General features: G+C 41.1%; 1 long non-coding RNA gene across 2 annotated transcripts in view; it reads right to left on the bottom strand.

Annotated features, from left to right (window-relative positions):
• The window catches only part of LOC132366144 (uncharacterized), a 50,114-nt gene that overhangs the window by 10,529 nt on the left and 22,903 nt on the right, over positions 1 to 16,682 (bottom strand). For both annotated transcript variants that reach the window (XR_009503376.1, XR_009503377.1), the window contains exons 3-4: positions 7,184 to 7,266; positions 5,882 to 5,983 (exon numbers count right to left, since the gene is read on the bottom strand). This is a non-coding gene — a long non-coding RNA (uncharacterized LOC132366144). The remainder of the gene's footprint in view (positions 1 to 5,881; positions 5,984 to 7,183; positions 7,267 to 16,682) is intronic.

A 16,682-nucleotide genomic window follows, 5' to 3' on the forward strand; every position in this document is an offset into this window, starting at 1 on the left:
TGGTTTCTATACTCTCCCAGAAGGTTAAGGGTACTTCTACTGATTTATCAAGAGTGATGAGAAAAGTAGGAGGGAGGGTTACCAGGATGTGTAACATAATTTTTCAGGAAGAAAAGAGGCTCAAATAATATCTAAAACGTTATTGCCCTTTGTAATTTCCAAGGTGTTTATATGTAGGTACTATTATCCTTCCTTTACAGATGGAGGTATGTTACATGACCTGCTAAAATGTGCCCAGCTAGTAGTAGAGAGCTGGGTCAAAGGACCCGTGTACGTCTTGCCCTGTGTTCCTTCTTGCATTATCAGCTGGGTGTTCAAGTTCACAAAACTAGATGTTAGAGCAGGAACTTGAACCCAGGTTTTCGTTTCAAGGCAAACTAAACTACGCTACTATGTTCCTGGACCACATACATTTGCTTAAAGAGCTATTACTGAAGTTAAATGCCTTGTGCTGTTTAGAACTGCCTTAGAAGAAAGAATTGTTGAAATTTTTAAAAAATGGGTATTTTCTAAACTATGCATTTTTACACAGTATTTGTTTACCCTTTTTGATATATATGACACTGCTTTATGTTTCAAACTTATCTTTTTTTCCCCATAACCTCCTGTTATGCTGGTGTTTGGATTTCCTTTTACAATGGGGAAGTGGATTTTTAAGATGGTGAAGACAAGTGTCATAAGATCATTTACCAGTTCTGTGAATTGGAAACTACCATCCTTTATCCCTTAAGTGAAATGCAGTGTTTTGCAAAAGAGACCACTCCAGTGGCTAAGATGCCTGTGGTAATGTGGCCAAGAGCTGTATGTTATAGACGTATTGATTATTAGAGATTGCCACGCTGTCTTGCTAAAGTATTATAATTAAAAACCAAGATAACAGGGTCTATTCTGTACCTTACCTTTCACCCCAACTACAATATTGTACTTCAGGCCAAAGAGTGACTCTTCCTGAGTGCAGTGGGGGGAAAACATTAGCATTAGTGAAAACTGTCATAAACTCACAAATACTAGTGTTTATTGGATCCTGCAGTTAGGAAGTCCTTCATAAATGTAGCAGAATTGGTTTCCGCAGAGTAGTGGGAAGTGAAGCCAGGGAAATGAGGTGAGCAGTGAGTGGGAGGTGAGGACATAGAGGCTTCAAGAGAATGCCGCTTTTTCAAAAACCTTTGAATGAGACGGAAAGGGAAGATGGAGGGCAGAAACAAAAAGAAGATAAAGTGGTAAAAAGAAAGGTCATGATAGTTGAGAGATTTGAGCGTGATTATAATTAGAATGAAAGGAACTTGTAGAGCAGGGAGAAAATTGATGGAGTTAGGTCCCAAAGGAGGTAGACCTTGAAAAAGACACCCTTTCTTGGAAACAAAAAGGAAGTAAGAGAATGGTGTAAGCAAATTTATAGCTGTGAGAGAAGAGGTTTATACTAGATGGTCTCAATATTTTCTGTGAAGTGGAAAGTATGCTATTTGTGAAGTACGAGGGGGTAAAAGGTTAGTTTTGGGAGGGATTTGAAGAGAGAATGGAGGTAGTTTGGAATATTCAGCTGACTAAAGAAAAAAGCATTAATGACCAGTGTTAACCACTGAATTGAGTTTGGAAATCATGAGAGTATAGTGGTTTTATGATTGCTTCTAGTACCTCAGCTGAATGGCTTATAGAACCAGGCATATTACAGGACTGACCCAGAATTGTGAGCTGGATGACGGATGGAGGAGAAAGACGAGGATGAAGGGAAGGAGGCTGAAGTGTGGGTGCCTGGCAGAATACGGCACTGTTCTAGACGTGTGTGTTGGAAGAGAGACACCAGGGAAGGAAAAATATGGAGGGGGATTGAAAGCACCGGTGAGAGAAGAGGCCCTATGACCAATTAAGAGATCCAGGCCAGATATGGAAAGACATGGGACCAAGAATAAACTGGAAGAAAAGGCAGCATCACAGGAATGAAGGCCTTGATGCGACTGTGGGTCAGGCATACTGAGGACACCATCTGTGGATGGAAGGATAAGGGTATTGAAATCACTCAGAACTACTCCATAATAAAGCAGAGAGTGTGGCAGTGGCCCTGGAACCGTGATGCTTGGGTGTTTAACAGACCATCCACACGAATATTGAAATCGCCTAGGAAATGGAGAAATGAATTGGGGTTTAAAGGAATAAAATGATCCAGGTATAATGTTACTGTGGAGAATGGTCTGGAGATAAATGGCTGTTAGGGACAAAGCAAGGTAAAGGGTGGCAAAATCGGATGGAATAAACCTCAAAGGAATGAAAGTTTTTACAGGAGAGTGAAGTGCTTTAGACGAGGCTACAGGACAAAAAAGGGTAATACCAATTCTGAGCCTCGTGGGACATACAGTTTGAGGAAACTGCAAAGGCAGTAGTATCTTTGAGAAAGGAGTCGAGGACATCCATCAGAAAAGCCGTAAATGTGTCGATGAGTTTGTTTATAGTGGGATAGGTGGCCAAGGCCCACACTGGAAAGGGCTAAGGGAGGATTTTTGTGGGAAGAGTAGAGCTGAGGGGTCAAGAGGGCGTGCTGTCAGGTACACAGCAGTCTGGAGCTGGAGACGAGAAGTGAGAGGCAGCTGATCGCTGGGTGAGGAGGCTGCCTTCTGAGCAGGGACCAGGAATGACAAATTTGGATGGAACTACAGTTTCTCAGCTTTCTGTCTAGTTGTTTTTTGTTTGTTTTGTTTTGTTTTTGTTTTTGTTTTTGCCTGTGTGGGGTCCTCGTTTCTGTGCGAGGGCTTTCTCTAGTTGTGGCGAGCGTGGGCCACTCTTCATCGCGGTGCGCGGGCCTCTCACTATCGTGGCCTCTCTTGTTGCGGAGCACAGGCTCCAGATGCGCAGGCTCAGTAATTGTGGCTCATGGACCTAGTTGCTCCGCGGCATGTGGGATCCTCCCAGACCAGGGCTCGAACCCGTGTCCCCTGCATTGGCAGGCAGACTCTCAACCACTGCGCCACCAGGGAAGCCCTGTCTAGTTGTTTTGACCCTGGTTAACCGAGGGTCCCAGCAGTGTTGAACCTCGTCTCTGTAGGAGTGTTTCTAGGTCCCGGTGGGGTGGTTATTGCTGGATCCTTGTGGGGGCTACCATGCAGAAGGACGCGTGTGGTAGTGTTTGGCCTGGTCTCTGCTGGACTTCCTTATGGTTTAAAACAAGCAGCCGTGGATTTGCCACTCTCTGGCAGGCATGCAGCAGACATCCCAGAGGACAGAACCCAAGGACTTTCTCTATGGACTGCACCCTCTTTAGTATAAGGGTCATTATCTGTGCTTTACATAAGATGCAATCCCTTTTTTCCTGCTTTTGAGAAACATTTCATTCGCCAGTCTTTTGGAGGGAGTATGATATAGTGGAAAAAGCATGGACTCTCATAAAAGTCTTATTGAAGACTATCTGCCAGGCACTGTGCTAGGTTCTGGGAATTCAGTGACGAATATGACATGATTCTTGCCTGTAAGATCCTTACAGCTTAGTAGAAGGAGAAACAAAGATAAATACATTCAATGACAAATGAGGGGTGCCTTGATAGATGCATAGGTGAAAAAGAGTGGGAGCCCAAGGGAGCAACAGTGAGTTAGTTCTGCCAGCTTGAGGTGGAGTGAGAAGGCAGCGAGTATCCTTCCCAGTTTTCTCTGCTCATCTTCCTTCCATTCTGGGTGCATGTCTGTTTTCATCATTAGTTTTCTTCATTCATTAGTATCATCATATCTTGCCTAAACTAATCTATTCTCCATACTGCAGCCAGAATATTACTTCTAAATTACAAATCTAATTCCTTGGCTTAGAATCCTTCAACAGCTTCCTGTTGCTTCTAGAATGAAACAGTTTACAGGCCACTGCAGAGTCTCATCTTCCTGACCTCCCTAAACCTCAGTATTTCATCACTTTTCTTCCCTTACTCACTGCTTTCATGTTAGATAAACTTCTTCCCCGCTGTGGTCCCTAAACCCCCAACTGCCCCCTGGTGCTCTTTTGAGCTAACACAGTTTCTGAATGGGCACACCTCAGAGCTACTGCAGGTCCACGTCCAGACCACCGCAATAGAGTATCACAGTACAGCAAGTCACACACATTTTTTGGCTTCCCAGTGCATATAATAGTTATGTTTACACTATACTGAAGTCTATTAAGTGTACAGTAAATAGCATTAGGTCTAAAAAAACAATGTATATATCTTAATTTTAAAATACTTTATTGCTAAAATATGCGAACCGTTATCTGAGCCTTCAGCAAGTCATAATCTTTTTGCAATAGTAACGTCAAAGATCACGGATCGCAGATCAGCATAACAAATGTAATAATAATGAAAAAGTTTGAAATATTGGGAGAATTGCCAAAATGTGACACAGACATGAAGTGAGCAAATGCTGTCGAAAAAATGGTGCCGACAGACTAGCTTGCTCGACGCAGGGTTGCCACGAGCCTTCAGTTTGGAAACACAATTTCTGCAGAAAGCAATAAAGCGAAGCGAGGCAAAACGGTATACCTGTACTCCTGCTCTCATCGCACCCACTGCATTGTAGTGAAATGCCTAGTTGTTTGTTTCCCTGACTTGACTAATCTCCTCAGGGCAGGGATCAAGTTGTTTGTTTTATGTTTGTTTTGCTTGGGGTGTGTGTGTGTGTCACACAGAAGAGCCTTGAGCATGAAGGAGTCAGAGAATACACGGTCACCTGCCTTGTACTTACAGTGGCAGTATAACCACACTGTGGCAGTCACAGTCACACCCTTAGAAAGGAAGTTTAATTGGCTGGGGCCTTCTGTACGTTCCTTGAGTAGCTACATAAAAGAGAAGTTGAACACTGTCAAGAATATTTCAACAATATACTACTCAGTATTCAACAACTAGATGGCAATGTTGTTTCTACGTCTAAGTGGAGAAGTTCATTAAACTTAAATTTTCTCTGTCAATGAATGGTCTGTTTTTACATTATTGCATGAGGTAGTAACAGGACTGTTTATTCCTTTATCTACTTATATTCTGAGTTTAAATATTCCTTAGTATTTATTCCCTAATAAAGTTGAGCAATTTCAGTCTATAGAAATAAAATATCGTAGACCATTTTATTTCATCATTTAACTGTAATAGTTTATACCTAATCATATAAGTGTTTTTGTCTTTTTTGTCATGATTATCTAATCTGGTTCAGAAATTAAAACACACACACAGATCTCATTAAAATGTTACACTAATCTTTTACTCAGATTTGACATAAAATGGTATAAAAGATGAAGTTGGTGGTCCTCAAATGGAAGTGTATCTCTTAAAAACAGTTTTATTGAGGTATAGTTTACATACAGTAAACAGTAAACTCCTCATATTTAAAACGTACAACTGACACATGTACACACCCATGAAATCATCACCACAAAGTAATAAACACATATCCATTACCCCAGAAGGTTTTCTCAGGGCCTTCTGTCATCCTTCCCTGCTCCCCTTCCCAGCCCCCAGCCTCAGCTTTCTTTATCTGTAAATTAGTTTGCATTTTCTAGACTTTTATATAAAAGGGATCATCATGCAGTATTTACTTTTTTAACCTGGTTTCTTTCACTCAGCGTAATTATTTTGTGAATCATCTGTGTTGTTGCATGTTATCAGTGGTTAATTCCTTTTTAGTGTTGAGTAATATCCCCCTAGAGATGCTCTGGGAAAAACAACTTTGAGCTTTCTCCTGTTAGAAGAAGAAACTGTCATGAAGCCTTGGGACTTCTATTTTTTAAACATTTAAATGAACCTTTTGGACCAAAAGATATGAATCTACATTAATATTGTGCCTTTTGTGCTCTTTCACTGTAGCTCATGAAAATCTCAGGGTTAGCTTTACTAATCGTGTGGTCAAGAGGGACGCACTGGCAGCTTATTGAAAATATTACCTTTGAAAGAAAAAAGAAAGGGCCACTTGCATTGTTGTACAGTGTCTTTCCCAGGTGTCAGCACATCATAATTAAAAAACTGGAAATCTGCTGTCCATTAATCTATGAACAAACAAGTTAACAACTAGGTTATTCACAGTTCTGCAAACATTCCTAATGCTTTCCCATGCCAAGTCTTTTTTCATATTTCTCACTCTTGCTGAAATGTTCTTTCCTCAATTACCAACTGAGCAAATTCTGCCCATTCTTTAAGGTTTTTCTCAGCTGAGTTGAATTTCTTCCTTCTCTGATCTTTCATAGCACATTCCATCTTTCTTTTATTCATCTTTATATGTAGTATTAAACTTTTTTGAGTATCTTATTTTTATACTATTACAAACTCTTTAAGGGCAGAAATCATGTTTATTCATCTTTAAATCCCTCAAAGTGTACACTGAATACTTGGTACCTAGTTGGTACTCAATAAATTGTTGCGTGAGTGAATATATCTACCAATAAGCTGCAAAGTCATAAGTAGTTCCATTATTAGCCTGCTTGAGAATACTGCTAAGATTCCAAAGGGAGCATCCATTGAACACTTAAATACATTTGGAGCCATGTGAGCTTTATACAACATTCCTCACCAACATTAAACATAGTGAATTGTTAAAAAAAAAAAAAAAATAGTGAATTGTTGCCATGATACTATATTCCACCATGTTCCAGGCTTGTGGTCTAAGCATTAGAATGGGCACTTTTGATACGGTAGGGACATCTAAGATGAAGAAAGAAATTCATCCAACATAAGATGTTCTTCATAGTTGCACACAACATCTGTTGTTGACAGCAAGCATAGTCTAGCCTCCTCTTACCTTTGCATCTGATTTTCCACAACTGCCCTGGTCAAAGCTCCCAGCCAAACTGACTCACACACCAAGCTTTAAAACTGAAGCTTTTCCTTGTTCCATTCTTCCAGCATGGAATCCGCCATGCAATTCCTGTTCCTTTCCAAGCACAGCGTATTTCTCACTTTCTCTGTGATGCATCCCTGACCACTTTAACCCGCAGTGATGCTTCCCTCCTGGAAATTCAGCTTTACTGTCCTTCCTACTCATATCAGAACATCTGATACTTGTGTCCGCTCAGACTTATTTAGTTCTTGATTATTTTACATTTTTATTTATAGAGATCTTTTCTCCCAAACTGGATTGGGACCTGGGACCATGGATTTTACTTGTTATGTCCCTCACTACCCCAACCATAAAGCCGTGCACAAAGGAAATGCTCACTGAGTATTTACTAAGTGGATGAATTTTATCTCACCTGGAAATGCAATAATTGAAGACATTATATATGCCCCTAACTTGATTAGCAAAAGTTGGACGATTTTCATCATCAAAATCAACCTGCAAAAGAGACCAAAAAAAAAAAAAATTTATTTCCATATGACCTGTAGTGGTTATGAGTTTGCATATGACCAGCTAGTGGATTGCTTAAGTAGTGGCATATAATGGTAGACAGCAGGGTTAGGCCTGAGATACATGGTTAGGCCTGCCAATACATGATTGGCAGCTAAACACAGGTTTAGGAACTCTGTTTTAAAAGCTTATCCACTGGTAATAAAGCTCTGAGAGATCAGTTTACGTAAACCGCTGAATAAATGAGACTGCCAGCTTAAATGTATTAACTTACCATGAGAAAGGTCATCATACAGGATGACCAATCCACTTTAAACCAGTCATAGGTTAAAAGCTGGCTCAGTGAGCCAGAAGAAGAAACCAGAAGGTGCTCAAAAGAGATTACTTGTCATTTCAACTTGCACTTGGGGTTATAGGAACCTTACTGCTAGAGCTTAGCACCTGCGAAGTCTAACAGTTCATGTGAGGTTAGAAATTAGGTAAATTATAAAAGAAAAAGCTAATGCTTTTTAGCATTTGCCAAAAAACCAAGCATACCATGGGCCAAGATTAAATCAATAGTGTAGGTACTGCTCTAAACCAGGCATTTAATTGATAAGACCCCATTCCTACTTGCAGTAACTGTATGCCTTGAGCTGTGGATTATATAACCTAGAGGAAACCCAGCACTTGCCAAGTAGTAGTATCAGCAGCATACGTCGTGTTTCTGTATTCTGCAAGGTAGAGGTGGCACTTGTTGTTTTTTTCGTTTTGAATGTCGTAGTTGTGAGAGAAATTCAGAGGCCACTGGTTAGGTCCAGTGAAAATTTTCAAGCAATACATGGTCATAGGTTCTTTTCAAAATAAGCACTTTTACTATTGTTTTCAAATCCTTTTAGACAACCCTAATTCTTCTGTTATGCAATAGCCATTGCTTAGAAATGGTCAAATTTGATAACTGAGTTAAAACCTCGAGGGCCAGATGTACTACATGACAGGGTTCTGAAAGATTAATCCAGTATGATTACGGAAGCGCTCAAAATTCTATTTTGAGGAACTGTAAGAACAGAGGGAGATTCAACAAAGTCCTTAAGGACAAGCAGACCTTCTGGACAGTTCTGAGAGTCCTTCTAAAGTTGCTATTATAAGTTTACAGTGGCATCAATTAACCGATCTCTAGGAGTTCTGAGGCAGCCATCTATTATTCTGTGTGTCTACTACTCTCTCCCCGTGGGAAAACTGTTCCTTCCTTGATTCTGTCATCTCGTTCTAATGGAAGCTACTGACTCAAGTACCTTGTCTAGTTATACGTGATTGGTCCGTGAGTGAACACCTGATCTAAGCTAGGTCCAAGCCCTCCCTTGGGATTTTCTGAACGCTAATAAGAGGAAAAAGTAACTTTCTAGGAACCATAGGATATGATGCTTGAGACTCTTTCTTGTCATGTGGAGAAAACCAGTACATTGAGAGAAGCAGAAAAGCCAGGGTGAATCCCAGCAGCAGGAGGCTGTCGTTCCAGCTGTCCTGGAGCCCCAGCTGTACTCTTGCCCTTCCTGGGGTTTGCTTACATGAGCTACTCTGGTAGCTCCATGAAACTCTCCTTTTCTCTAAACTATTTTGAATTGATTTTCATCCCAACCAACCAAAAGAGTTCTAGCCCAGGCAAGTACTCAGAAGCCTGGGTATAGGGATGAAAAGTAAATTCTTCGATTGTTCCCAGGCTGCATCTGAGCCAGGTAAACAAGGGTACAAGGTAGTGAGGGTGTCTGTGAAAAGCTGGATCATGAAAAGCTGAGCCATGCATCTAGGCTGATTAAGAAATGAAGTGGCAGGACAGGACTTTGTAAGAAAATTAATGTGCTAAAAGAATGGAAGATACCGAAATTTAGGATTTAAGAGGTAGAGCCGTTCCTGGAGACAAACCTAAGTACAGTCACGGAATAGATCAAGTGTAGTGTGTTAAAGGTCATCAGATTGAGAGGATTCAAGGAAGTAGAAGATAGGGCTGTCCAAATGGACAAGCAAATGATCCCAGATGATGGTGGGACTCACACGGAGATAAAGACCATAAACTAGAGAAAAGAATAACTAGGAAGTTGGCAGATGGCAGTAACCAGCAGGAGAGGTAGATGGTTGAAAAATATAATTCTGAAAGGAGAGGCTTCCCCATCAGCGTGAGACAGATTAACAGTCTCCACCCCAGATGGGAGTAGAAAGAGTCGTTTCCTAAAGGGAAACCAGGTTTCTGCTTAAGACCAGGAGGTGGAAGGAGTATTTTGTTATAAGGATGAGACTATAGGTGAGTTTGTTTTGAATAGGCAGGAGTTCCAGAGGACACAGGGTAGAGGACAGAGCCAGAAGAGGAAGGGTTTGGGAGGATTGCAGAGTGGAATGGGAGAGGATAGCTTCCTGGAGAGCCTTGTATTTGACGAAGTGCTGAGTGTGATGGGAAAGTGAGGAGTAACTGGCCTTGGGTGTCTCAGGAAATTCTTATGAGAAGATATTTCAGAATGGGCCCAAGCAAAGGCTTAGGAGGCATCAGAATTCTGAGGGAGGGGACAGTTGGCATCTAGGTCTAGGGGTGCATTTTTTCCTACTCTATGTCAGTAGAGACATATGGTACTAACAGCCTTTATTCAAGGTTCTTTGATTTACTCAAATATGTTGAGTATCTCTTATGTGCCAGGCACTGTGCTAGATTCTGGGGATGGGGTTACAATGGCAAGAGATAGGAACAGCCTCTTTCCTCAGGAAACATAAAATACAGTGTGAGCTGTGGGCCTATTGGATGGTCTGAATGTTCGTGTTCCCCCAAAATGCTTATGTTGAAATCCTAGCCCCCAGGGTGATGGTACAAGGAAGTGAGACATTTGGGAGGTGACTGGGTCATGAGTGAGGGTAGAGCACTTATGAATGGGATTGGTGCCCTTATAAAAGAGGCCCCAGAGAGAGCTTGCTTACCCCTTCCACCATGTGAGGACACAGTGGGAAGTCTGCAGCCCGAAAGAGGGTCCTCGCCTGACCATGCTGGCACCCTGATATTAGACTTTCAGCCTCCAGAATTGTTAGACATAAATTGCTGTGGTTTTTGAGTTACCCAGTCTGTGATGTTTTGTTATAGCAGCCTGAACAGACTAAGACACCAGTAAATAGACAGTTATAATGTTTTATATCATGATGGGGAAGTACAGGGTGTGAGAGGAATATGGACGGTAGGGGTGGGACACGTAACCGAGATTAGGAATATCAAGGACTGCTTCATGGAGTAAGTGCTGAATAAGCTGAGACCTAAAGGGTGGGTGTGAATTATGAGGAGGGGACAAAGGGCAAGGGAAGACAAAGTGCGGGCACTTCAGGCGAGAACAGCGTGAGCAATGTCCCAGAGGCAGAGGCATTGAAAGAAGCCTGTTTCCTGTCTTATAGGCCGTTGTGAGATCTAGCTCTTAGAATAGTGTCTGGCACAGAGTAAGTATCCCATAAGTATCAGAAATGATTACTACGGGACTGCCCTGGCCGTCCAGTGTGTAAGACTCCGCGCTTCCACTGCAGGGGGCGTGGGTTCTATCCCTGGTCGGGGAACTAAGATCCCACATGCCGTGCGGCGTAGCCAAAAAATAAAAAGAAAGAAATTATTACTAAGTCTGGAGCACAGAATTAAGGGTGAGGGTGAAGAGAGATGAGAAATAAGGCTACCCAAGTAAGCAGAAGCCAAACTCTTAAGTCCTGGACCAGGCATTTAGACTTAATCCAGGAGTCACTGGCAAACCACTCACAGATTGTCGGTAGTGAAGTAAATTCCACGCATTTTAGAAAGCTCGGCTGAGACTAGCAGCAGGGAGACGAGGCAGAAGATTGTTGTAATCGCGGTCTGAACGAGATGGGGACAAGGATGATGGAAAAACGTGGATGGATTTCAAGATATTTAGAAGGTAGATGTATTAGTTTCCTAGGACTACCGTAACAAATTACTACAAACTTGGGGAATAAAACAACAGAAATTCATTCTTTCACAGTTTTGGAGGCCAGAAGTCTGCAATCACGGCGTCCGCAGGGTTGGCAATCCTTGTTGTTCCTGTAGCGGCATAGCTCCAGAACCTCCCTCCGTCTTCACAGGGGTCTTCACATGGCCCCCTCCCCTGTGCCTGCGCCTCAAATCTGCCTCTCCCTCTTCCTCTCCTTTCTCTCATAAGGACACCAGACATTGGATTTAGGGCCCATCTGAAATCCAGGATGCTCTCATCTCGAGATCCTGAACTTAATCATACCTGCAAAGATCCTGTTTCCAAATAAGGTCACATTCAAAGGCGCCAGGAGTTAGGACCTGGATATATCTTTCGGGGGGTAGGGGTGGGGCAAAAATTTGACCCAATATAGTAGAACTAATGGGACCCTACTGATTGGCTGGATGGGGGTGAGGGGCTTTGAAGGAGAAGAGAAACCAAGGGTAGCTTCCGTGAACAACTGGTGGATGACGGTGCCATTCACTAAAATAAGTAACACCGGAGGAGAGACAAGTTAGGAGAGGGAAGATGACATCTCTGTTTTGAGGTGCTTGTGGAAATCCAAGTGGGGATCAAGTAGGCAGTAGGTCATATAAATTGTGAGCCTGGTAGATGGAGATGAGGGCTGGGCATACAGATTTGGGTGGTAACTGAAACTATGGGCATGGGTAAGATTGCTGAGGGAGAATCTGTAGAATAAGAAGAACCCTGATCAGAACACGGGTACACAAAATTTTAGGAAGGGACAGGAAGAGGAGCAGTCAGGGAAGTAGGAGAAAACATTCAGAGAATAATGTCTTGGAAAAGCTCAGCGAAGAGAAACATTAAAGCAGGCGTGAGCTGTTTCTAAGGAGTTTTAGAGAAACCAGAATGAAGGGAGAGGTGAGGAATGCAAGGAGGGTAAAGAAATATTTCAAGAAGTTTGGCTGTGAAGAGCAGGAGAGAGTGGCAGGTGATAAGAGATGCGGACACAGGATTTTCTTTTGATTTTTATTTAAGATGGGAGAGACGTGTGCCTGCTAGAAAGAGAATTCTGCAGGCGGGAGAGGGGAATGTAAAGGCTAAGTCAAGGTCATTGAGGAGGCAGCATAGGTGAGACATCAACCTCAGACAAGAAGAAAAACATCTCTTGTACTTAAAGGAGGAAGAGGGGAAAGGATGGCTATAGAAGGAGGCAAGTTTGCTGACTTGATGGCAGGAAGCTAAGAGTTTTTTTATTCATTCCACAAATATATTTTTTTAACAAATATTTTTGAATGCCTGGCACATGCCAGGCACTGTTCTAGATGCTAGTGATACAAAGAGAATAAAACAAAGTCTCCATCTCCACAGAACTTACATTTCAAGTGAGAAGATGGAGAAATGTATATGTATGTATGTATTTTTCAGTGCCAAGGTAGTTGGTAAACGCTACGAGAAAAAATAAAGAAGCTTAAGGAGAGAGAGAGTTTGGGAAGGGTATCTGTTTAAATGGGGTGCCTAGGTTCAGCCTCTCTGAGGTATGAAAAGGCAAGGCATTAAAGATCTAGGAGGACCATTCCAGGCAGAGAGAACAACAGATACACAGGTCCTGAGGCAGGAATATGGTTGGCAGCAGCAAAGAATAATAGCAAGGAGGCCCCCTGAAACTAATATAATAGTGTAAGTCAATTCTACTTCAATTGTTTTTAAAAAAGTAAGGAGGCCAGTGCAGCTGCAGCAGAGCGAGGTAGGAGGGAGGTATGAGAATGGTAGGCAGGGTTCCGGTCACAGAGGTTTAGTAGTCTTTGGTGAAGACTTTAGATTTTTAGTCCAAGAGTGATGGGGACCTCTTGGAAGGTTCTGAAGAGAGAAGTGACATAATTTGTAAACAAATAATTTGGCTGCATGTGCAGAATAGATGGTAGGGAGCAAGAAAGGAAGTAGGGAGTCCAGTTAGGAAGTTACTGCACCAGTCAGATGAGACATGATGATGGCTTGGACCGGCATGGTAGCTGTGGAGGGGTTAAAAAAAAAAAAAAAAAGTCAAATTGAGCATCTATCCTGAAAGTGATGCCCACAGGACTTACTGACAGACTGAAGATGGGATGTGAAAGAGGAAAAGTAAAGAGCCTCAGACACCTCACTCTGGCTGAGGTAGAATTGATTCCTTCAAAGAAATCCTAGCCCAGGTGTGTGAAGAACGTTTGGATGAGATAAGTACATAACACAGGGAGAAGGGAAGGAAGTGTGTATCTGCTAGATGCCTGTATGTCATTTTCATGTGTCATCTCATTGAATCCTCTCCACCACCTTTGGTGATATTATTATCCTTAATTTTAGAGATAAGAAAAAATAGTAATTTAAGTTAAATTTAATGATTTACTAAAGTCATAGCTTATATGTGAATTTTAACTCAAGACTGTCTAACAACTAAGTTCTTTTCACTAGCTTAGAAAAATAACACTTTTACAGCACTAGTACAAATTAAAAGATTTAATTTATTTTGAAGCAAACTTGTACTTAAGAAAAGTCAGCTTGGGCTTCCCTGGTGGCGCAGTGGTTAAGAATCCGCCTGCCGGGCTTCCCTGGTGGCGCAGTGGTTGAGAGTCTGCCTGCCAATGCAGGGGACACGGGTTCGAGCCCTGGTCTGGGAAGATCCCACATGCCGCGGAGCAACTAGGCCCGTGAGCCACAACTACTGAGCCTGCGCGTCTGGAGCCTGTGCTCCGCAACAAGAGAGGCCGCGGTAGTGAGAGGCCCGCGCACCGCGATGAAGAGTGGCCCCCACTTGCCGCAACTAGAGGAAGCCCTCGCACAGAAATGAAGACCCAACACAGCCATAAATAAATAAACAAATAAATAAAAATTAAAAAAAAAAAAAAAAAAGAGTCCGCCTGCCAATGCAGGGGACACAGGTTTGAGCCCTGGGCCAGGAAGATCCCACATGCCACGGAGCAAGTAAGCCCGTGCGCCACAACTACCGAGCCTGCGCTCTAGAGCCCGTGAGCCACAACTACTGAGCCCACGTGCCACAACTACTGAAGCCCGCGTGCCTAGAGCCCGTGCTCCACAACAAGAGAAACCACCGCAATGAGAAGCCTGCGCACCGCAACAAAGAGTAGCCCCCACAACTAGAGAAAGCTCGCCACAACTAGAGAAAGCCTGTGCACAGCAACGAAGGCCCAACGCAGCCAGAAATAAATAAATAAAATAAATAAATTTATTAAAAAAAAAAAGAAAAGTCAGCTTTAACTAGATGATAGTTCAAAGGTATGTATTCATTTTGGGAACAATTCTAAAAGACTTTTTAGGTTCTCAAGGGCTACAGAGGCTAATCGCACTAGTTATTTCCCATTTCTAATTTCACCTTCAAAAGATTTATCCCTAGTACAATTTTTGCACTTATTAGCACTTATGCCATTTGTTTTTGACGCATGAAGATAGATCCAGAGCTAGAGACTATTTTCCCTAAGAATTTGGTCAAGGGCTAGAAGAGAGAAGGGAAGAAGTACACGAACAACTGCATATAGTGATAGTAACTCTTCAGCTCTGGTAAATGAAAACTTAAGGGGAGAACATAACATGCGGAAGACTGGAGCAGGGAACCCAGGGAAGCCTTTCCATGGTCCCAAGTCTCTAAGATTCCTTAGGATCTTGACACTGGAACAATTCAAAGTAAGTCTGTTTCCATCTGGACAAGATTCTTAAAAGGAGCTGGGGGTAAAACTACTTTGTTTCTTTATATTTCTCTCCTTAAATGTTTATACTCTCTTTTCAACCTGGAGGAACATAACACTGGGCATATTTAAGAGTTTTCACCAAAAGCACTGAAGGAAGAGGCAGTGAGATATAGTGGAAAGGGCAAGGGCAATTCAGAGACTAAGATGGCAGCGTAGCAGAGGTTCAGGAAAGGGTTGTGGACCTCAGAATGCCTGCTCTGCCCTGAGTGTGCAGCCTCGGGTAGGTCATTTTCTGTGAGCCTCAGGATCCACATTTGTTAAATAGGGATAAATGAGAGTAAAAATAGGAACTGCCTCATAGGTTCCTATGAGAATAAAATGAGACAGTCTATATAAAGAACTTAGCCAAAGGGCTCAACAAGAGTTTGTTACTATTAATAAGTTTCACTAACAGTGTGACTCTAGACAAATGGCTTAAACGTTTTTGCCTTTTATTTTCTCAGCCATAAAATGATGGCTAGAACTAGGTGATCCTGCAGATTTCTTTACAACTTTATAGTTATGATGTTATGTGTGTTTTTTCTTAAGGTGATAGAAAAGAAATGATATCTTTCAGTGGTAGCCACCAGGTGGCAGTAGTGAAGAGTTTAACTGTCATCCCATTTTGGGGGAAACTTCCTAATTTTTTCAGTATACAAATTCAAAAAAACAACAAAAAACTTTAATCATTTGTAATCCTTATTCCCAAGGAACTACCATTAAAATTTTCATGTATAACCTTCCATCCAGGTTATTTCTTCACATATATATATATATATATATATATATATATATATATATATATATATATAAATTATTATTTTTCAATTTTATAAGAAATGAGGATAACAGACGTATTGTTTTGTAATCAATTTTTTAAACACAAAAATATATGGTGAACACCTTCCATAGCAATTAATGTGGTTCTACACCGTCATTCTTAAAAGCTCCATGGTATTCCACAGGTATTTGTTTAAACCATGATTTGTTTGAACCATCCTCTACTTAGCAAACACTGACTGGAAAAATTTCCGGAAGTGGAATGCCTGGGTTATGCACCTTTTTTTTTTTTTTTTTTTTTTTTTTAAGGCTTTGATACATACCACAAATTTGTCTTTTCCTATATTTTTTGGTTTTGTGTCTGGTAGAGCAAGGTCCCTTATCAGTGCCTTCCTTCAGAATTTAATTGACTATCTAAGGCCTTTATTCTTCCTGATGAAATTTTAAATCTTTTAATCAAATTTTGCCCCTCTGTCTCCCCTAAAAATTTTGCTGGGATTTTGACTGATACTGTGTTAAATTTATAGGTTAATTTGGGGGGAATTTTCATCATTACAATATTATGTCTTTCCATCCAGCAATATGGTCACTATTCATTCAATTCTGTCAGTAAAATTTCCATATTATTTAGTTTCCATTTAGTTTACTTCTGGATATTTTATATTTTTATATATTTTATATATATAAATATATAAATATATTTTATATATTTTATATATAAATATTTTATATATTTTTATATTTTTCTGGATATTTTATATATATTTTTTGCTGTTAATAAATATTATCTTTTAAAATATTCTTCTGAAGGCTTTTGCTGGTATATGGGAACACTATTAATTTTAGGATTATTGATTTTGTAATTGGCCATGATACTGAACTCACTTAATGGGTCTAATATTCTTATCTATCCATTCATTCATTCTGTAAATATTCAGGCACTATTCTGGGTCCTGGAAATAAG

Source organism: Balaenoptera ricei, chromosome 5 (genome assembly GCF_028023285.1).
Source record: "Balaenoptera ricei isolate mBalRic1 chromosome 5, mBalRic1.hap2, whole genome shotgun sequence".
Classification (NCBI taxonomy): Eukaryota; Metazoa; Chordata; class Mammalia; order Artiodactyla; family Balaenopteridae; genus Balaenoptera; species Balaenoptera ricei.